Source organism: Urocampus carinirostris, chromosome 8, assembly GCF_059441175.1.
Source record: "Urocampus carinirostris isolate Australia breed hairy pipefish chromosome 8, RoL_Ucar_1.0, whole genome shotgun sequence".
Lineage (NCBI taxonomy): Eukaryota > Metazoa > Chordata > Actinopteri > Syngnathiformes > Syngnathidae > Urocampus > Urocampus carinirostris.
The window spans coordinates 37,076,501-37,099,385 of record NC_142356.1 but is presented as its reverse complement, the minus strand read 5'-3'; the positions used below and the strand labels follow the sequence as shown (position 1 = coordinate 37,099,385).

General features: G+C 39.1%; 1 protein-coding gene across 1 annotated transcript in view; it reads right to left on the bottom strand.

Moving 5' to 3' along the window:
- The window catches only part of LOC148361795 (uncharacterized), a 52,849-nt gene extending 35,833 nt beyond the window's left edge, over positions 1–17,016 (bottom strand). Inside the window, exon 1 of the mRNA XM_088343199.1 lies at positions 16,747–17,016. The gene's annotated coding sequence lies outside the window, so the exon portion shown is untranslated. The remainder of the gene's footprint in view (positions 1–16,746) is intronic.
- Between the last annotated feature and the right edge of the window lie 5,869 nt (positions 17,017–22,885).

Below are 22,885 nucleotides of genomic sequence, written 5' to 3'. Positions count from 1 at the left end.
CAATGAGCATGAAAGATCATCTCCAAAGACTGTCCTGGTGTCCCCAAGGGACAGAATGGAGCGTCAATTAAGTGACAGGCGAATGTATTCGAATTTCTATCACGGGCCTCGGTGGCATCGTGCAAGACGACAAGACAAAGCTTTGAAAGGCGCCGTGGTTCCCCCATCAAAAAGCATCCTACGGGTCTTTTGATGTCCTGGCTGCTATCTGTCCTTGGAGATGCACATCTACTTCCTCAAAGCGCTTTGTCGCCTCCACTTTATATTTCTGTTTTGACTTTGACTGTTACAGGATCGGCAACATTCGCGATAATGTGTGTGCCTCTGTGTGTGCACAAACAATTGTGTCAATTGCTTTTTCACTGCATATTCTTAAGATTTGATTTAGTATTGCATACCTATGACTGAAGGGTGGGTAGTCAGCAATGTGACACTTCATATTTAAAGCGACAGACATTTTAATTTATAAACCCCAATATTTAATTTGTTGGCTTCAATTCAGGAAAAAAATAGTTAAGTCAATGGCTAATTTTACGTGATCCTTTAAAGAAGTGCTTCTCAAATAGGTGTACTAGAACCCTTTGGGTTTCTTAAATTTAATTATTCTATTGTAATTGATAACAACTTAGTGAACATTGAATGCAATGCAGTGGGGGCCAGGTGCATTTTACACCTAGGCCTTCAGTAGTGCCGCGCCTTAATAAATAAAACCCTGTGAATTTCCCTACGGGGATGAACAAAGTATCTATCTATCTATCTATCTATCTATCTATCTATCTATCTATCTATCTATCTATCTATCTATCTATCTATCTATCTATCTCTCTCTCTCTCTCTCTCTCTCTCTCTCTCTCTCTCTCTCTCTCTCTCTCTCTCTCTATCTATCTATCTATCTATCTATCTATCTATCTATCTATCTATCTATCTATCTATCTACCTATCTACCTATCTACCTATCTATCAATAACTGTTTTATGGCTATAAAACATTTACTGCAGCTACTGCTAACACACATATAAAAAAGCATCAATGATAAACTTATAAAATTGCAATTTTTTTTCCGAACACTGGATTACAACATTTTACCCACAGAAAATCCATCCTTCTTTCTTTCCTCAAACATATTTCAATTACTCTGTCATAAAGATTATCTGTGCTTTTCAGTTCCATCAAAAAAAGTTATTTTCTATCACCATCTAAGCTAATCCTGAAAGTCGAGCCATCTTCTTACATCTCTCTAATCTATCTGGATAATTGGGCGTATTGTAAGTATTTCATTTTCACTTTTACTCTAAGATCAAATTATCATTGCAAAATGAGAAACAGTTCCTTAAAGTGAGCAAAATAAGCTGATTGCCTATAAATACACCCAATTTAAGAATTTTCACTTAAATGAGACAAATTAGATATAAAACATGCAATTAAAAATAGCGTCTAACTAAAATAAAGTTATGTGCTCTTAAAGCCATTGTTGTCATTATTATTTATTCTTTTCATATTTATAAAACCAAAATATGATCAACATTACGTAAAATTAGCAAAATTACCAATTGGGCATGTTGTGTCAACTCACCACATCGTTTTATGTGTCCAGCAAGAGCATAAATCGTATGAAGGTCGAAAAATAAATGAGGTCAAACGGGTGCTTTGACCAAAAACTACATTTCCCACCAAGCGGATTGCCTACGATACCTGCAAAGTGATGGGTCACTCCACTTCACGCCAGTATTTCCATATCAATACCAATGAGTGGAACTGAGAAATAAACAATCCTAAAAAAAAATGTCCAAGAAGATTTTGCTATTCAGTTACATTGAGTTTATAAGGTATACCATCAAAAAAATGTGTAGTGAGATTTTTTTATAGTATAACTGTAAAGTTTGTGACACAAATTAACAATAAATTTAGAGTTACTTTACACGAAGGAGTAGTTACATATATTTTACATGCCAATTACATTAAGTTACATTTTTAAGTTGGATTAGGCCCTTTGAGAACAATCATTATTCGGATGTGGTCCATGGTAAAAATGAGTTTGACACCCCTGCATTGGGGCATTATACAGTACAGAGTGTTGAAAAATATTTCCCCAGCGGTGCTGAAAAAGTACTGGAAAAGGGAGGGTAACACGTTGTACTGCAATCTTTCGATACCAGGAGAAGTTAGTAAACTTCTGGTGGTGTTTGAACCTAGCAGGTCAACCGCAACTTGAACTCCCCAGCTAGGGTCTTCAGGTTGTTTTCACTGAACCGGCAATTCAGTTTCCCATAGCTTATTGGCCTCTGCCTTTCTCAACCAGGGCTTTAGCTGCTTCTCTGGTTATCTGTGCTTGTTAGCCTCTCTGGCTTTTGGCCCTGGTTTACTCCAGCTAGTCATTGTTATTAGCCAAAAGCTCTGACTAACTCCCTCTAGTCTCGTGTCTAAACAACTCCATCTTATTGTAACAGCCACAAGCAGCTCATTAGCCATCACTCACCAACATGTTTGTTCACTCACATAGAAACAGTGAAAAATTGAAGTAATTTGGTTCAGGCTTGCAATGTGTGGTTTCTGTGAATCTCTGTATTGCAAGTGCTTCAGATTCAAAGTTTTTAGGGCTAATGTTGCCCTCTTTCGGTGAACAGCAATCCATCATTTTTTGCAGTTATTGGGAACGAGGGGAAAGTGAGTATTACCGTCGCAACCTCATCAAAGCCCTAATGAGCAAAATTACCCCGAGATTACGTCCTTCCTTACAGAGAGTACATGACTGTACCAAAATGACAACTATAGATCTACAAATAAAAACACAGATCTTGGAATTGCAGTTGAATAAACTTGCTTTATTGTCATTATACAAAGGTGCAACGAAATTGGAGGAATCTTCCTTTCAGAGTAAGAGAGCAATTTAGAGAAAGGCAGGCTAGCTGCATGTCAGCATCGGATATTCTTGAGTCTCTGCGATGATAAAAATATGACTGTCCTGGATGTAGCCATTTCCCACGATTTGTAGCTCAAGGTCATTCGTTTCGTGGGTAACGGATCTGGCGTTGGTGAGATACAGGCTTGTCAGGGGTGGTTTAAGAGAGTTGTTACCCTAGCTGTAGCATTAGGACCTGCAGCCTTGCTCTTGCCTTCTCTCCCGACGCTGGTGATCAGCATTTCTTTGCGCTCTTCTGAGTTTCTTAAGTCGGATTTAATTGATGAATTTCTTTGCAATGTTACAAGCCGCTAAAATACAAGCTTTGCTGTTGCCGCATACCTCAGTTTTGTTTTGAGGGAGAGGGTTTTACACATTGACTTGTGCGCCTGTCACAGCATAAAACCAGCATTGACACACACACTGACAGTCATGCCCACCGGACACACAAAGCCCTACCTAAAATACCCCCATCATAACAGTTGCTGTGTTCTGTCTGAACCCAATGCAGGATACGTTGATATCAATGATAATAAAGACAGTTCCATGCAAATAAAGACAATTCCATGCAAATAAAGACAATTCCATGCAAGTGAAGCGCAAAGTAGTGAGGGGTCTCTGTACTTTTACACCTTAACCCTTAAATTAAAAAGAAAAAGTTACATAATACAAAATAGCTTCACACTTTTTGGACTCAGACTTAACGCATGCAGACACCCGAATAAAGTGGGTTTGCGGACTTGTTTTTAGTGGGTCCCAACCCTTTGTATTTGTAAAATAATGATAGGAAAAGAAGTATTTGAGGGTCAATTACATTACTTAACAGTAGATGGCGCTAATAACAAAAACATGCCCCGTGCTCCAATTAATTCCTCCAAACTTAAGTCATTGTTTCAGTTTAATTTTCTTCAAAACACCGTTTTTTTAGTATTTCCCGATTGATAAACTAGGAACAAGAAAAATTCAATTAGTGATCTGGAAGTGCTCTTTTTTTGTTGTAATTTATTTGTTAGTCTGTAGATACAAACTTCTAAGGAATACATATATTTTTCCCTTGCTTATTGTTTGAGGTTTGTCTGTTTTAAGTACATTATTTGAGTTTTTTTTAAATATTTGTATATCTCACTCTTTGCACATTTTCATTTCATGTGCAGTATGTCCATGTTGACTCTGTTAAAAATGGCTAAAAGTGTTTTGGGTTTTATTCTTATTGATCACAAAGGAAATGTTATTACTTGAAGTTGTTTTGGTTTTGCTGGTTATTATTTTTTCATGTCAATTTATTCTACTTTCTCTGGTTCAAACTGCACAATTCAATTTCAAAAGTGGAAACTTTTACTTTATTTGGTTCGCACCTGGAAATTAGTGTGGTATGCTGGGTCTAAAAGACTGACCAGTTTAGAACCATTGCACTATGCACTGTATGCGCCATTTTAAAAACATTCCACATTCGATTAGATATTTTTCAATTCTGACCTTCCATTTGTTTGACTTTGAGACCCCTGTTTAAGAGGCAGGTGAAAGAAAGTTTTACCCTATCGAGGAATTCAGACTTTACATTAAGTGTAAAAAGCAGTGGTAAAGTGACTCAAATCATTCTAAAAAAACTCCATAATAGGCATACAAGTCTCAATTAACATAAAATACAAGCCAGAGCTCATCTGCATATTCATATATCAGCATCTCAGTCTGAACCGAAAGCATTACAGAATACCTGAGCAATATCATTTTTCTGATGTGTGCTCCATCTTCCTGTTATAAATATCCAAACTCAATCTCTTACAGGTTCAGCAAGTATGACTTGAGCAACGAGATAGAGAAAACATCTGCTCCAAAATATGAAACAACAGACGAAGGATGCTTTGATGCACAGCATATTTTTGTATATTCCGTGCAAGGTGGGAGATGGGGGCGTGGAGTATGAGCTTTTATATAATGGACAACACATAAACAGAGTAGTAGGGAAAGATAATAAGCAAGTATTTATACAACTAAACGTGATACAGTGTAATGACTGCCATTTTTTAAAGAATTAAAGTTGTCTTTATTGTCATCACTGTTGGGACTAATTTGCTACAAAGGAACACATTCCTGCAACGCAAATAATTTTTTTGTTAATGAGTACTTTACACAATATTAATAACATTTTGTATCTTGACTGTTGATACTACAAGGTGATTACAAGACGATTTTGCTATTTTATAAAAGCAGGTCTTTGGTTATACTGTCCTCTGATTGTTAAGTAGTAACATTCGGTATGAATGAGCCGGTGAGTTGTCGGCCTCTGTGTGCCCTGCGACTGGCTGGCAACCAGTTCAGGGTGTCGCCTGCCCACTGCCCGAAGGTAGCTGGGATGGGCTCCAGCACCCCCGCCACCCTACTGAGGATAAGCGGTGCAGATGATGGATGGATGGATGGATGTGCACAACGAAATTAAAAAGTGCCAGTCTGACGGTGCAAGAACATTTACAAGATTGAATACCACAGTTAAGAATGATAAGTTAAGGGTAATTGAACAAAATGGGTCATATTAAATAAAACACACAATGACTAAATAAAGAACTGAGTCACCATTACACGTTCTATAAGCATGGTAACCAGTGTTTCATTCATTTTGTAGCAATGATGGTGATTATTGCTTTAGAGTAGAAGCTTCTTTCAAATCTATTCGTTCTAGACTTGACCGTCCTACACCATCTACCCGCAGACAACAATTCTCCCTACCATATAGTTTACAACTATAAAATAAAATACGGAAACAGGGCGTCAGATCATATGCACATATTTGGTTGTGTGTCACTAGGAACAAATGGTAGGCAGCGTGCGGGATGGGGGGATGTGGCTTATACGGGGGACGTGGCTTATACGGGGGACGTGGCTTATACGGGGGAACGTGGCTTATACAGGAACAAACGAATGAGAAATCAATGGGGTAAATGTGAGTACAGAATTTCCAGTAAAAATGTGCTGGATTTAGGTCTTTTGAATTGTAAAAGTTTTTTAGCAATAAAACATGCCTGGGGAGAGAAAAAGTAAACGTCTTGGACATTAACCATAAATAGAGAAGCCTAACATTGTAATATCTAATCGGCTATACTGTATTCTCTGTGTGTGATACATTTCTATCACAGGATCAGCTCACGAGATGGCAAGAAATAGAGACGTAGTGCAAGAAATAGAGACATAGTAAACTCAAAGCCCCAAACAAGCATGTCCTGCAGTGACATGTATATTGAATACCAATCAGAGGCATGGGCTTTGCCAGCCCCAGTGCAGAGCTCATTTCCAATGCACATGCTGTAGCTCAATCAGGAGGGCCCTCGTGGATAAAAAGATCACTTGCCTGGCTCTCTGAATTTTAGCTAATACCACATTTGCAAGTCTTCAAGAGCAAAAGGGGGTAGGTGGGGGGCCGGCGAGGGGGCGCGGGGCAAGGAGATGAAGGCGATAGAGAGGCATGAAGAAACACTAGAATGTCAGAAGGGGGAAGATAAAGATAGAAACAGAGAGAAAGCGGATGAAGGGAGAAACATCGAAATTGGGTTCTGCTAGGGAGTGTGCGAAAAGGGATTATTTATTGCAATAAATAAAACCGGGAACGGCTCCGTGGGGCGTAAGTGATGGAAGTGATGCCTGGATGGGGGATTATGCTCTTTTCATCATAAAGCCCCATCTGGTATACTAGCAAGACCGCGCCTGTCCAGGCCCCCTCGCCCTTTAAAGTGCCGGCTCGGGTTACGCATCAATCCGTTCCTTGTGCAGCTGTGTCGGGAAAAATAAAGCGCAGGGTTTCCGCGGAAAACGTGTTCACTGACGTGTGCGCGCAAAGTCATGCTCATCAATTACCAATCTCTGCGTTAATGCAAAAACGAGTGACTTACAGAAACCGTTCCACACAAATGTGAAGCCCCTCCCCCCGATGTGCTTCAGCACAGAGTAACGGTGGTCAAGCACAAAGCGTTTTGAATTATGTTTGATTTAAAGTTGAAAGTGCTCGCCATAATTAAAACCAATGGGCAGTCACGTGAGATAAATGAAAAGCAGAAGCTTTTCTCATTTTATTGCTCTACCAATCAACCGCCGTCAGACAGATGTTCCGCTTCCGATTAGTGTGTTTGCACCGGTGTGTTTGTATTTGAAAGTATGTTTATTAGAACATGAAGACTTCACGGTTGATACTGTTTTATCGGAAGGGTTTTGTTATTGACAATAATTTACAGGGATGCACATGAACCGCAAAATGTAACATTGTTAAAAGGACATTATGAATCATTTAGCGCTTCGTAATGGTAAAAAACACTTAATTCATCAAAAAAATGAAACAAAAATACAATATTTATTTGAATTATAAGCAAAAATATATCAAGTACCATGCAACAATGTGTATTTTTTTGTTTTTGTTTTAAATACTCACAGTTTTGTATTTAGTTTACATAACACTGAGATCATCTGGAGGGAGCTGACATGATTGTCCTCCATCTTGTTGCTAAGGCAAGCATGTCAAACATACGACAAACGAACTGGATCCGGGATGTTGGGTCATATAATCTGACCCGCCCCAAAAATCTGAGTATGTCAAAAAAAGAAGCAAGTCTCTAAGTCATGTCGGAAGTTGTGATTTTTCAAAAAAATGCAAACCAAATGCTCTCTCTTCTGTGTCCAGGGAGTTTGTGTAGCATGATGAGTCGGTTGAGTTGTGGAATGCTCTGCCCACTGAGATTCGATCTGCAACCTCAATGGAACTGTTTAAATATAGGCTTAAAACACACTTCCTTCCCATAGCTTATGACTGACCTATATTTCGTGTTTACAATTTCTATGTATTATTTGTCCATTTCAGCCTGGTCACCCTTAGAAGGGGGATTACCTCATGTGCGGTCAATTTTCAAGGTTTCATCATTTTCCTTATGTTGAAGTTTTTGCAGATTTCCTTGCCCTCATGTTGGTCTTAAAACAGGGGATGATGTAATAATAGTCTGCAGTTTGCAACAATCTGTGGTCTGTGCAGCCATTTGAGACTCGTTGAGATTGAGAGGTATACAAATAAACATGACTTGACTTGACTTAAAACTGAATTCACCTAACTGTTAAAACAGACACATTCAATGCCAAACAATGCCAAACATGGAAATGTTGTTTCCCATTGTTTGTGAATAAATGTATAATTGTCCTGGGTCATTCGTAAATATAATATGTAGGGTAAGTCACCAATGAGGCTGAATGATAAAGCATGATACTGAAAAACAAAGCTAAACATTTGGAGTTGACATTCGTTTACTGATCCCGCCTGCTCCAGAACAGAAATTCTGGAATCGACCCCAGAGTTAATCTGAGTTTGAGATTCCTGTGTTAAGGCCACTTCGAACAAAAACCTGGTGTAAGACTGGGCAAAAAATTAGAAGACAAATAGTGCAGTTTGGTCAGTATGCTCTTTGAGTCCCAGTAGTTTGTATTTTTCCGTGTGCTTTGTAACACTCGCTTTTTGATTGTACTTCACAGTACAGTGAAATCTAGAGGTCAAACACTACTCAGTGTCCCTGTAAGTGTGGTGAGTTTTTCTAAGAAGTGAATAAACGAACACAGTGGTATTCACGTCGTATCCGCATACAGCTTCTGATCATTTTTTTGTATAAAAAACTTAAATAGCATTCACGACCCAACTGCGAAGCAGGTCAAACTTGCTGGTGCCGCTAATGCCTAATGAGCTAATAGAGCTAAATGATTTGCCTTGTGCCTTGCCTTGAGTCAACAGTGAGCTTTTTAAATTATTTTTTGTTGCTTTTTACATTCTGTAACACTCCCTATGAATGAGATGAGTTTAAAATAATCGGGCATTGCCTGCTGAAAGGAAAAATCAAGAACAACTCGAAAGAGCCGACTAGATTACCACACGCCTTGCTGTCATGATTATGATATTTTTGATAAGGGTTTGGGATGTTTGGGACTCATTAAATGTGAGTTGACGAAGTGGGGTATTTTCAAACTGTGTCAATTATGGACTGAGTTCAAGTGGCCATTGCAGCAGTTATCATAATAATTATTTAGGGAAATGTTAGTTTTCAATTCGAGGATGTTTTTAATGTCTTGTCAATCAGTGCGGATAGGTCAGAACATCTCAGATGTCATCTACCTCAGCACGGGCTCCCCCCAAGGCTGTGTCCTGAGCCCCTTGCTGTTCACCTTGATGACACACGACTGCGCCCCTAGGTCCGCCACAAACCACATCGTGAAGTATGCTGACGACACAACAGTGGTGGGCCTCATCAGGGACGACAACGACCTGGCCTACAGAGAGGAGGTGGAGCAGTTGGTGGCCTGGTGCAGGGACAACAGCCTGGTCCTGAATGTTGACAAAACTAAAGAGATCATTGTCGACTTCAGGAAAAACCAGCCCAACCATGCCCCACTTTGCATCAACAACACGGCTGTGGAGGTTGTCAGCAGTATCAAGTTCCTAGGGGTGCACATTACAAACAAACTCACCTGGTCCGTGAACACTGCATCACTGGTTAAGAGGGCACAGCAGCGCCTGTACTTCCTGCGGAGGATGAGGAGAGCCCACCTGCCCCCACCCTCCCTCATCACATTCTACAGGGGCACCATAGAGAGTATCCTGACCAGCTGTATCTCTGTGTGGTGTGGAGGCTGCAGCGCTACCGACTGGGGTAGTGTGAGGAGGGTAACGAGGACAGCAGAGAAAATAATCGGGACTACACTTCCCTCCATTCAGGACATTGGCCAGAAGCGCTGCCTATCCCATGCTAAGAACATTATCGGAGACCCCTCTCACCCCCATCATGGACTGTTCACTCTGCTAGCCTCTGGGAAGAGGTACTGCAGTGTGCGGTGCAGGACCACCAGGTTCCGCAGTAGTCTAGTCCCCTTGGCCATTAGACTGTTAAATGGTCAATCTAACATATAGTTAACCTAAATCTTAACGGCTGCTAATCTGACTTTTTGCACTACTGGCAGTTCTTTATAGCTTGCCACTCCTTGCACATTTGCTCTCTGCACTATTGTACTTACAGCGTTATTGTTACAGTGTTAATGTTACTGTTTACCTGACTTGTTAACCTGAATGCCCATTTTGCACATCTGGTTAGCTACTCCTCTTGCACTATCGGCACTATGGTATGGTAAAATACTATACGTAGCCATAATACAATACAACTTTTACTTATATCTGTACATTCGAGGAAACTGTGCGGGTCAGATGTATCGACATTTCGTTCTGTATACACGTGTACTAGAATGACAATAAAGTAGATCTGAATCTGAATCTGAATCTGAATCTGAATTAGACCATAGAATGCTTTAGAATGCACTATGTGCATGAAATGTAAAGATTTTCAGTGGTCAGGCATGAAATAAAATCCAGTATTTGTTTTCCTCATCATGAGGGTTTATAAGTTTCCCTTAACCTCATGTAAATTTCAGATCAGGGAATGCTGTAACGGTGGTCTGTACAGCCATTTTAGACTTTTTGTAAAAAAGGGCTATACAAATTTTCATGACTTGACTTGACTTGGATGTTTCATTCAACCCCTCTCTCTCTCTCTCTCTCTCTCTCTCTCTCTCTCTCTCTCTCTCTCTCCCTCTCTCTCTCTCTCTCTCTCTCTCTCTCTCTCTCTCTCTCTCTCTGTAAAAGTATATACCCATGTGAATCATACACGGATAAAACTTGTACACTTGACATCTACACTCATTACAAGACGACATCTTCTGTCTTTCTCTCTCTGATGTTCGTTAGGAGGGGCAAATCACCCCAATATAAGATTTCATGGGCAAACCATCCTTTTGAATGTAAAACAAGACCTCACATTCCCAAATCCATCAAAATTGCATCATAGTCCTTGTGACATTCTTTTGACAAGGTCCCAGCAGGTGTAAGATTTAGCTGATTTAGTTTCAGTGGCTTTAAAAGAGTGTCAGAGGAAATGCCCTCTGTGCCCTTAAACACCCGGCATGATGCAGGGCAGCCTCCCAAATTCCCAAACTCATTAACCAGTGTTTGCAGGGCACAAACGTCTTAAAGCTAACTTTCTCAGTCTGTGGGTGGCAAAATCCTCTCAAGTTGAGTTAAAATCAATTTGAGATGGAAATAAAGTTAGTCATTGATATCTTTCTGCATTAGTTTTTAAGGCACAGAACATATCCTCTCCTTCAGATGTATAATTACCTCCTATTGGGGAAACTGCCTTTCAGCCACAAATGATATTTGATGTCCCCCATTAACTTCAAGGACATATTTTACTTTGGAGCTATGTTAGACCTTTAATTCTCCTGTCTAAATGAACTCGAGAGGAGGTCCCTTCATCTTTGTATTGTGTCATCCCCACTTTTGCCCTCATCATAGGAAGAAAGACCCGCATTCATTGTCTTATCATCTGCCCAGAGTTCGTTCGAGACCAGCAGAACACAGAACACAAAAATAATTACAGTTTAATACAAAACTCAATATTAACAGCGTTTGAATCATTGAAAAACTAAATTCTACCAAGGAATTTAATTTGATTCATTTTGCTGTTACCGTCAAACACCTAAAATAGTCTAAATATGTTTTTGTAATGCCCTGAAGCCATCTTTTATAATCGAAATGTTTGGATTTACAGTACATTCATTTCCGACAAAGTGACTGAAAAGAATTGCCCGGATTATTTTGTAATCACGAAATTTGCTTGCTTAGTTGCAGGGCTGTTATATTTTTTTCGGCTGCACAATCACAGATTAGGGTAGCCACTGGCAATATAATGGATGTGTTTACATGCTAACACCACAGAACTTTTTTGTTCAGGTCGTCTGTACCCAAAGTCGATTGGCTGTACCTAAATTATAAGCAGTGAGATTGTATTTATGTATTTATTTCTTACTTTGGCGACTATTAACCACTTAAAATTTGTAAGATGATTATTTCCAACGCATTTGTTGCTTCCGGAATGCGTGTCCAAAGACATGCGCTGGCAGGAGAGAGGGAAGAGCCACAAAATTGCAAATTACCTCAGCAATTTCAAACAACATTTCAAATATATTTGTCACCCCATGAATTAGAAACCAAGCAAAATTATTTTTTGTGGGCTATGATATTTTTTAGAGCAAATTTGCCTCATCTACCATAGGTAGATTTGGGGTTTCAAATGTTGTTATTTATGGTAGTTCTATTCTGGCTTTTAAATATTTGACCAAAGACAAAACGCTTTATTTTGTCATATACCGGATACACAGGTTCATTTGACATTTGACTTCCCACCTGCCTCATGTAATTTTTTTAGTTTAGCAAAAGTCTGCATGTGGCGTCCAGAAGATATAGAAAGCTTGCGGAGTGCCGAAGCGGAACCGCAACGGTCATATTAGTTTTGGTGGCAGTGTGTATTGACACACCAACAATTTTAATTCCTATTTACTATAGTGTCCGTATAAAAGCAGGGCACACCTATCCTGGATGCAGGGTGAATTGACAGTTGGTCTCCTGTTAACTCCAATAAAACTAAAATGCCTCAAAACTATTTACCCATTTATTGCGAAGCAAGCCAAACAGCAACTTATTGTAGGCTTGTAGTGACTTGTAAGCCTTAATTTGATCCAGAGTGCAGGCACTCTGAGTTTGCGACATAGTTTACATTACGGGGTTTGTGTAAGGGTAGCCTTCTCCAGTGGCTTGGTAGAAATTTGTAGGGATGTTTGCTTCCAAAGTCTTTTAATTTATTTAAGGAATGGACACTACTAAATGTAAGTAACCTGATCATCAAAAAAATGCTGATTTACTTTTAACGTTGATTGCCATGTTTTCAGTTGGACGAATATCAACAGCAGAAGGCGTTATTGGCCACCAGAAACCCATCTAGTGTACCAAAGATTTGCTTTTTGTTATGATTTACTTCCGATTTCCCAACGTGCCTCCACTTTTGCAAACACACATGAGGGGTCAACTACATTTGTGTCAAGGAACCATGGTCGTCTTCACAAAGTTTTCTAAAGATACCATTTGATGTCATCTTCCTTGAATTATCAAGCAGGAGCTGTGTAAGTAAATCTACGTTGTAACGACGAGTGACAATTTTTTTTTTCATGACAAACCTTTACTTTTGAGAAGTTGGTAAACTTTGTATGTACTTTCAATAGCAATGAATTAACATGCTTTATGCATGACTGATTTTCTAACCACAGTATTCACCTCGTGGCTTATACTAATAAAAACAATTAATCATACGCACACTACAAGTCAACCCCTTGGTCGTTTTTCATGGTTTGTCTTGGTGTGACAAGCAACATCCTCTTGGAAAACACTACAGTGTTGCTTGTTCATTTGTGCCTCTAAGTTCTGAACAAAGCCATAAAGACAGAAACAAACAGACAAGACTGGAATGGAGGGGGAAATGTTATGACTCTATTAAAAATTGTGGCGCTAACAAATTGGTTGGTCTCAGCTGTTTCTCAAGTCTTCAGCCTCTGGCTGCATTTGTCTGCCAGTTTTGTCTCTCCCTTTATCGTGGGGCTTCTATCAATGCAAGACCTTCCCTTGTATCCGGACAGCTCGAATGACAATGCTGCCGGCTATCGAGAGTTCTTGATGTGAGTATAAAAGAAACTCAAATCGTTGCTTCCCCCTCCCCTCCCTTTTACCAGTCAGTCAGTCTGGACAGCCCCGAGGAGATCAAACCTGTTTGGAATATGGTGCTTTTATTTCATGTCTGCGTTTACAGGCAGACTTACACTGCAGCTATGTACTTCCTCATAGTCCCTCGTTATTAAATCAAATGGAAGATGAGGATGAAATGGGATGAATTCATTGTCCATGCCTGACAGTCTTTCAAACACCAGAGCTAATGTTTTCGTGCACTTCCTTGACGAGTGACAGGTAATTACTGTAATTCTGAAAACCCCTAAGACCTGTCTGCATATTATATATTCTTTGCCAGGGTTTGATTAGATACTCAACTTGGGGGTAGTGTTGTTGTTGGCATATCCTATGGTGTTTTCTTAAAGCCTTGTTCCTCTTGGATCTTGAGTAGTTTCTACTCTAAAAGATACCGTATTTTAAAAACCTAAAAACCCCATTTTGGCCAGAAATTTGAAAGTGTCCCTTAATAACCCGGTGCGCCTTATACACCGCAGAATACGAAAAATAGAATTGAAAATGCATCCCCTTGTTGTATATGGTATGCGTTGCCATATCAAGTTTTACATACAAGATTTAGTTATATAATACAGCACCTGAGCAACGGGTATTTAACCTGAGTAGGGGCAGTTGGATTGCCGGCACTCTACCACTAGAACACCAGTGTTACAGATGACATACAACAAGGCATGAGAGCTTATCTCATTGTTACACTGTTTTATTACTTTGCCAGGAACACTGGTTTACATAGTGCATTCAGATTATTTACCAATAAATGTCAGAAAATCGACTGAAAGTCATTTAACAGAATACTATCAAAGCCTTTTTACGTTTGTATGTACAGTATATCTAGCTAAGAGGTTATTGACGCACAGGTGAAGAAGTCGAGAGACTGTTTATCCAATCATCATACACTGCGAAAATCCATGTTGCTGGCACCGTAAAAATATTGTGATAATGGGAAATGTTCTAAAGCCTTTTCATATGTCATCCATACCACTGGTGGTAAAGTGTCCGTCCACTCAACCACACTCCTTGGATTTGTTTTCTATTGCATACAATATTTAGCAATATTAATCAATGGCCCATTCGACTGATACATGATTCTATGTATTTTATATACGTGTATAAACTCTGACTGTAGTCTTGATTTCATGCGCCTTATAGTCCGGTGCACCTTATGTATGAAAATAAATATGATACAATACTATTTTTGGTGGGCTGTGCCCCCTATAATTCAGTGTGCCTTTTGGCGACAGAATACGGTAATCAATAGAGTAATACACATTGAAATCTCTATATTAAGAGTTGTGGATGATTCTACATATGCATGTGTAAATGGATATATACAGGAAAAGTCATATATACCACACACACCATTCTGCTGTTCTAAATAACACCATGACTATGGCCTTTGTATAACAACCTGTTGGAAATGTGTCCTTCCAAACGTATAAATGCAAGGAAGCCTGCACTTATTCTTACATATGTATGGGTTCTTTTGAGTTGTCTTTTTCTATCTAGTGGCCAGTGTGAGCTTCATCCAAAGATGCAGGGTGGGCGCTGGTAGAGAATAGGTCCAGATCTTGCACCCAGTGCTGTGACAATGTCACTTACGGGAAGAATTAGCTTAGATTTGAATTCAAACTAGTTTTAATTGAATAACAAGCCCAATCTGATGGATAATTTTTACCCTATGATAATGTCAAATCCATTGTTGTCATACAAAGTGTTGTTGAGCATAACTGACATTGTTTTTTAATGCAAAAACTCAATTGACCTTTAATTAATAGGTCAAAGAAAAAAATGATATCATTTGTTCACATTTGCAGAGTCAACCTTCTAATTTGCAATTTTACTTTTCTGTGCATTGAAAAAAAGCCAGCATTTTTTTCACATCTAGCTAAAACTAGTTTGCAGTAATCACAAGCAAAATATCAAAATAACACAATTCAAAAACAATTAAAAAAAACATTTTTCCATTGGCAGAAAATGTAGTTCATTCTACTGTATGTGTATTTGTTTTTCTTTCTTTACTTCCATTTAACTAGTTTTTCTTGGCAATTAAAAATACCAAATCTGTCTAATATGGAGATTGTTTTTCCTCTTTATTTATTATTTTTCTAGCATTGATTAAAAAATTATTTAAATAAGAAAAAAAACACATTGAATAAAATATTACTCAAAAGAGATTAAAAATTTGAGATTTTCTTTATTGTTATTAACATAAAAATCCAATGATATTTTCTTTGCAACCTCGGTGTTCAATGTTTATAAAAGAAGCTCAAAACAAGGACACAATAAAATCAAAGAAATGATGCTCTATAATAAAAGGAAAAGACCATATCTAAAGACCATAATGAGAAAAAATTTCCCGCAAATAGCATGATAATTTATTTTTTAAAGTGCAAGATCGCATTTTCTAGATGATAAAAAACATGAAAATGATAATTTAATATAAGCACAAAGTTAAACTGAAACATGAGCATACAGCAATGGAGGGCTTGAATGCACAAATGTGAAGTGGAGAATTCCAAGTTAAAAATGTCAAGAAATTTGCATTTATTACAAACTTAAAAAAAAAAAAAAGGTTGACTGGAGTGCTATTTGTAATAAGTTCAGTTTGGTAGAACGCAATAACAAGCTTAAAGAGGACGATGACCGTAACGGCTACCTGCAGTGCACTAGGAGGGAGGAATGCGCCCCCTGCCAAGCCCTCCATCTTTCATATGACCAATGCTTCTTCTTTGGTCTGCCCGGAGAAAATGAATAGAAACAAAATCCTCCCCTCAGTTTATGATAAAAGGCTCGACTCAATATAACAACGGGAGAGTTTTGAGTTCACTTTGCACTTTTTGCAAGCCTTTACTAGCAATATTGGCTCAATTCCCGCAATGGAAAGTACAGCAAATTACACGTGAGAATGTTTTGCTTGGTTTATGACTTTTATTTTCATGATATTTTGAGACGGTTCCAAAGATTTGATTTCACGTTTCATCGGGTTGATTATGTTTAGTATAGATTGCAAAAAAACCACCTGCAGGAGTGTTTTGCCATTTTAGCAAAGTGCCTCAGAGAAACGGAATCGCATTAACTCTGAATACAATACGTCAAATTAAAACGAATATTTCATTAAGTTGTTTTAAACATTCATATTAAATATTGTGTTGACACTTTACACGGATAAGTAAAGAAAAACGGATTCGACGGCATCAGAATGGAGACCCCCTACCTGGTAGCTGCTGGATCCGGACCCCCGCTGATTCCGTTTTGTCAAACCATAGCATTCCACTGACAACATCCAACAGATCGCTGGTTTCCGTTGGTGGTCTCGGATTTCGCCTATCCATTCTTGGAATTGTGCAACCGGAATAGGTGCGTCCTGCGCTCTTCACGCTGCGGTTGTAGTTTCACGATCTGATTGGACGACGTTGGGCGAGACTTCATCAGCAGAACATCCCTGTCGTCATGACAACTTGCCAATATCCCAACAGGGGTGTGTTTGCGGGAGGCTGGACGGGCGATTCGTAGTTGCTTCTGACTGGATTACGAACTGTTTTGTATTGCTATATCACCGCTTGCTAACCCCCCGCGTTCGGTCGTAGCAAGCTATGGTAATCTTTTCAGGCAAATACATGAACTACCATGCAAGTCCAGGACCAGCTGTCCCATCACAATTTAATCGCTCAGGGTCTCGCACCACAGGATGCCAAATCAGCTTAAACTATTCAGGATGGTGACAGAAGACCAAACAGAATTGGAAAAAAAGCGCTTTGTCCAACATTTCTTTTGCGATATCTAAATGGAATTTTTCATGAATTAGTTCATACCTGTATCTTCCACATAAAGTTCAGGAACAAAATTAGCTACAATGAAAATGGAAAAACAATGGTACAAATCTATGATCTATTGTCTACATTGACGTACAGTTCACTTCAAATTTTGATAAATTAATCCGACAGCGTGGAACTTAGCAAAAAGTTCAAGGCTGTCAAAAGGCATGATCGTGTTGTCAGTCGTTCTAACAACTCCACAAACACATGATTTTTTTGTTGGCTGAGACGCCCGCTGCACTGCTAGCCTGCTAACGCCCGATTAGCAGAGCCCCTTTCCCAGACTCTTTCCCAATTACCTCCCGCCGAGCACAAGACGGTGACCTTGGCTGCCGCCGGATCTCTTGAAGAGAATGGCCGGCTGAGTCTCTGGGCCCTAGCTTCGCCGCTCCTTTGATTGCTAATCCCTTAAACATTGTGCGGCACTAGGCTCCCTACCTGGCCTTCCAGCCGGAGGCGGCTTGATGGCGGCCATTGAAAGCAGGTGATGAATGGAGCGGAGCTGCTGGAAGCCGGACTCCCTGGGAAGCGGATGAGCGCTGTCAGGCCTCAAAGCTGTTTACAACAGTCTGCTGTGGTTATCGTCAGTTTTGGCAGATTTTAGAACAAGTTTGGCAGGCTTGCTGAGATAATTTGCAGCACTATTGTATGCTGTAACAAGTGCTAGACTGTCAAGGTAAAATGCGTAGCCTGTTACTGTATCTACCTTTGGTATTTTTCTACATTTTCATTTTTTAACACACATATTGTTTAATTGTATCATAGCAAGTATTTTTCTTTTTTTATTCTACATAATATTGTTTATTTTACCGGCTTAAAGGACACATGACCTGCTGGATCAATTACTTGGAGGTTTTGACTATTTTAAAATGCCAGTTCCTCACAAAAAAAAAACACAGTCCACATGCTGTTTTGCTCCAATCACGTGTGTGTCATGGAAGCCAAACAGGAATAAACGCGACTTGATGATCTGCCTGCAACAAAATAACTTATTTCGTACACAAAAAACATAGCGAATGTAAGATTAAAACGTACCTATGCACATAGTTACTGCGAAGGGGCTTTATCATAAAATGTACTTGTCCTAGTCAAGTCAAGTAATGTCATGTTTATTTGTATAGCCCTCAATCAAAAAGAGTCTCAAATGGCTGCATAGACCACGGATTGTTGCAAACCACAGACTATTATTACATAATCCCCTGATCTAAAACCTACATGAACCCAAAACTCAAAAACCTCAACATGAGGAAAATGAAGAAACCTTGAGAGGGGACCGCATATAAGGTAATCCCCCTTCCAGGATGACCAGGCTGCAATGGATGTTGCAATAACAAATAATACACAGATATTGTCAACATAAAATATAGGTTATCGATATGCAATAGCATAGAAGTGTGTTTTAAGCTTAGATTTAAACATATCCACTGAGGTTGCAGATTGAATCTCAGGGGGAAGAGCTTTCCACAGCACCTGGGGCCGAATTGAGAATGGTCTCGAACCTGCGGATCTCTTCTTGGCTCTTGGGATCACTAGTAAACCAGCATTTTCAAAGCGAAGGCTCCGGACCAGAACACAGGGGGAGATTAAATCTGAAAGATATGAGGGAGCAAGTCCATGCATGATTTTGTATACGACCAACAAAACCTTAAAATCACATCTTAAGCTAACAGGGAGCCAATGCAGGTTGGCTAAAATCAGGGTAATGTAATCAAACTTTCTTGTATTAGTTAAAAGCCTCGCTGCAGCATTTTGTCCCAGCTGAAGGCTCTTGATTTTCGACTTCGGGACACCGGAGAGTAGTGGATTACAGTAATCGAGACAGGAGTTAACAAACACATGAAATATAATCACCGCATCCGACTGAAACAGAATAGGGCGGTTTTTAGCAATGTTGCGAAGATGGGAAAAAAGCTCTTCTAGTGATATTCTTAACGTGTGTTTGAAAGGACAGATTGGGGTCAAATATGACACCTAATTTTTTGACTGAGTCACTCTGGGTGATATTATATTTGTCAATGTTCAGAGCAGTTTTTGAGAACAAGTCACGGCATTTAGATGGACCAATAACTCGCATTTCGGTCTTTTCAGAATTAAGGCGCAAGAACTTGAGTGACATCCATTATTTTATCTCAGTGAGGCAGGCCTCCAAATTTCCTCAGTTTAGTGTGGCAGATTCCTCCATCGGGAGATCGGAAGATACTTGCGAATAATATCACCTAATGGTAGCATGCAAATGCTGAAAAGAAGGGGGCCAAGTACTGAACCCTGCGGAATGCCACAGGTAACCCTAAAGGGCTCAGATGTCATTTTACCATAAGACAAAAAAACGTTCTGAGACAAAAGAAAATTCAGCGATTAGTGACAGTTTATGTTGTTTAAAAATGATAAGAGTACATAATAACTGAATTTGTTAAGTCAAAATGACACTAAAAATCTTTTTTCCTGATTCTTATTCTTACTAGTTTACACGCTCATTCCAAGCACGTGTTTGATACGTGGGAGGAAACCCGATTGCCCAGAGTAAACCGACTCAGGCCAGAGAGAACATGCACCCTCCACACAAGGAGGCTGGCAGCTAGAATTGAACCCATGACCTCTGAACTGTGAGGCAGACATGGTAAACCGTCACTCACCATTCCACGGGTCATTCGAGAAAAAAATTGTTTTTCAAAATGTATTATATTACAGTGACCCCTCGGTTATTGCGGCGGTAACGTTCTAAGAAGAACCCGTGATGGGCAAAATCAATGATGTAGAGACTTTTATTTTATTGTTTTGACACGTGATTATACATTCAAATCAAGATGGAACCCTTTTTACAGACATAAGCCTTTTGTTGAATGAATAAAAGTACTATATACTGTGCCTGTAAACATTTATTTATACATTATCAATACCTGTGTTCAGCCGTATGCGGACCCCCTAACCATATTTCAGAAATGTTTGAAAATGGAAAAAGCTAGGGGAAGGAAATATATACAGTTTATGTATTGTTTGGTGTGATGGTTTTCTTTAGAATAATTAGTAAATATTGAACGACTTACCTTTATGTATAAATCACCTTTCCCTTTCATTTAAAACAACGTTTTTACATTTTTGTAACTTTAATTTCAAGCCCTTTATTTATTTATTTACTTATTTATTTATTGTGGCTCCAGGCTTGTTTTCTGTTTATTTGTTTGTTTTTTCAGAAGTTTGGGTTGGTGACCTCTGGAACTTTAGGCAATAATAATCAAGATCACAGAGCATGATAAAAATCTACAAAGCAGCCAGACTGTGAAATATGAGTGATTATTGTACATCAAAAAATATGCTTTCTAATGGGTGCCAATGTGCAAAAGACATTAGGTAGAAGTCCTTAGTCAACAGCTGCTTTTGCTCCCATTTACACCAATCTTAGAAATCTTAGCCTGATGCTCTTTAAAATGTTTCAGGTGAACGATCGGGTCTTGGGAAAATTGTCCTCTCTCCCTTGACATGCTCTCTTGAATGTAACACTCAAATCCATCATAATGTTCAAAATGTGTACAATGAATGGATAAGGGTTAAAGTAACCATTACAAACAGAAGGCATCGTGCAACAAAGCTGTTGGCAATTCTGGTCCTTTGACAAAATCCAATACCAAAAAGCTTCCTCGTACATTTACATGTCACGGTTTTACCAATAAGAGATGGAAAAACCCCAGCTGAATAATGCCATAGACTCTGAAACAAAATGCAAACCTTTTGTCATTTCAGAAGCATGGTCAGTAGAGGCAGCTGGACGCCAAGCTCTTAAGGAAACTGCAGCTGAATTCAATGCCTCTTGTCAGCGAGCCTGATATGATTATTGCCCCCTGCTAGCGCACGGATAGTGAAGTTGTCTAGCGCCGCAAAAGACGCTCCAACAGCACTGCAGGATGCCCCATTCACTGTCCCGTCTCACGCAACTTTGCTTGGGGGGCAACGAGGGGTCGGACGCACCCACTCATTTGCTCTTCTGATACTGCAGAAACAAATAGTGGGGACGGTTGTCAGGACCATGAGGCTCAGTTATGGTTTTCTGGCATAAATTCCTGCTGATGACTTTGACTTCGTTTATTTCTTGACTGTTCATAAGAGCAAAACAGTTTTTTATCTCACGTTTGCCTGTAAGTCAGGGGTGTCAAAATCATTTTCACTTAGAGCCTCATCAGCATAATGGCTCTCCTCAATGGGCCTAAAGGAACTCATGAATGTAGCTAAATGTAGTTGGTATGTAAAATAAATGTAACTACTTCATGTAAAATACAGTAAAGTACAGTAGTTAGTGTTGTGGGTGGGTGGGGCTGTCTGTTTGGGTGACTGTGATAGGTTTGTGTATGCTGTCGGTCAAAAACCTGGGCAAGCAAACAAGTCAATGTGTGCACAAAAAAAACTGCAAAGCACAGCGACAGCTAGTATTTCAGCTGCTTGGTTACATTAAAAATCAATTTATCAATTAAAGCAGACTCTGAGGAAAGTTGGGGGAGCGCAAATAAATGCTGATCACTATCGGAAACTCTGTGGTTTGTTATTAAGCCTGGGAAGATACTCAGTCTGGGCCGCAGGTCTTACCTACTGCTGCCGAGCTTGTATCTCACCAACGTATCTTACCCATAGAACGGAAACCAGGAGCTACAACTCGAGGGAAAATGTTACAATCGTTACAGTTGTATTTTAATCGTCAAAGATACCTGGCTCAATCAAGGTATCCCCGATAATATCGTGCAACAAGCCGGCCGCTCTCTTAATTGCTTTCTTACACTGAAAGGACTAGCCCTCAAATTTCGTGTTGTATTATAACAATAAAGACCAATCAATGCCATTCAAACAAAATTCTGCGTTAAGTGCTTTTTATTTGTATTTGTAATTTGTATTTTTGTTATTTTGTTACAGTCGTATATACATTATGTGTTATTAATATTTAATAAATAAATACATGTTTTTCCTTTGTAAGTTTTGACTAAATAAAGGATATCTGTAACTCTGAAATTATCCATCATTAAAGTCACAAACATTCCAGTTGCATTGAAAACCTGCCACCACGTACATATAATATGTTATAAATGAAATCCAGTGATTCCTCTACATACAAGCTACTTGAGGTGTAGGAAATTTGAGATAAAAGACGTCTTTTGAGAAGATTTTTGGCCCACATTTAAAGAATATCCAGATATTACCCCTTGAGACCGGGCTTTAAAGGCTTTTTTATTATAAAAACAAAATATCTTATAATGGTATTTTTATGTTCAATTTTATTTAAGTGTGTTTTAGTGATTAAAGTGTTTTTTGATAGGTCTTTAAGGTTGACGGTGGATACTTTTGGGGGCCCGGGAATGAATTAATTGGGTTTCAGTTATTTTGTATTGGAAACATTCACTCAAGATACAAGCAATTCCCGATACAAGCACAGTCTGGGAACAAATTAATCTCATATGTAGATCTATTACTGTTAACAAAATAATATAATATTTAGGACAATTTAGGACCATTATTTCCCAATTCCACTCATTGGCATTGCTATAAAATACTTCTGTG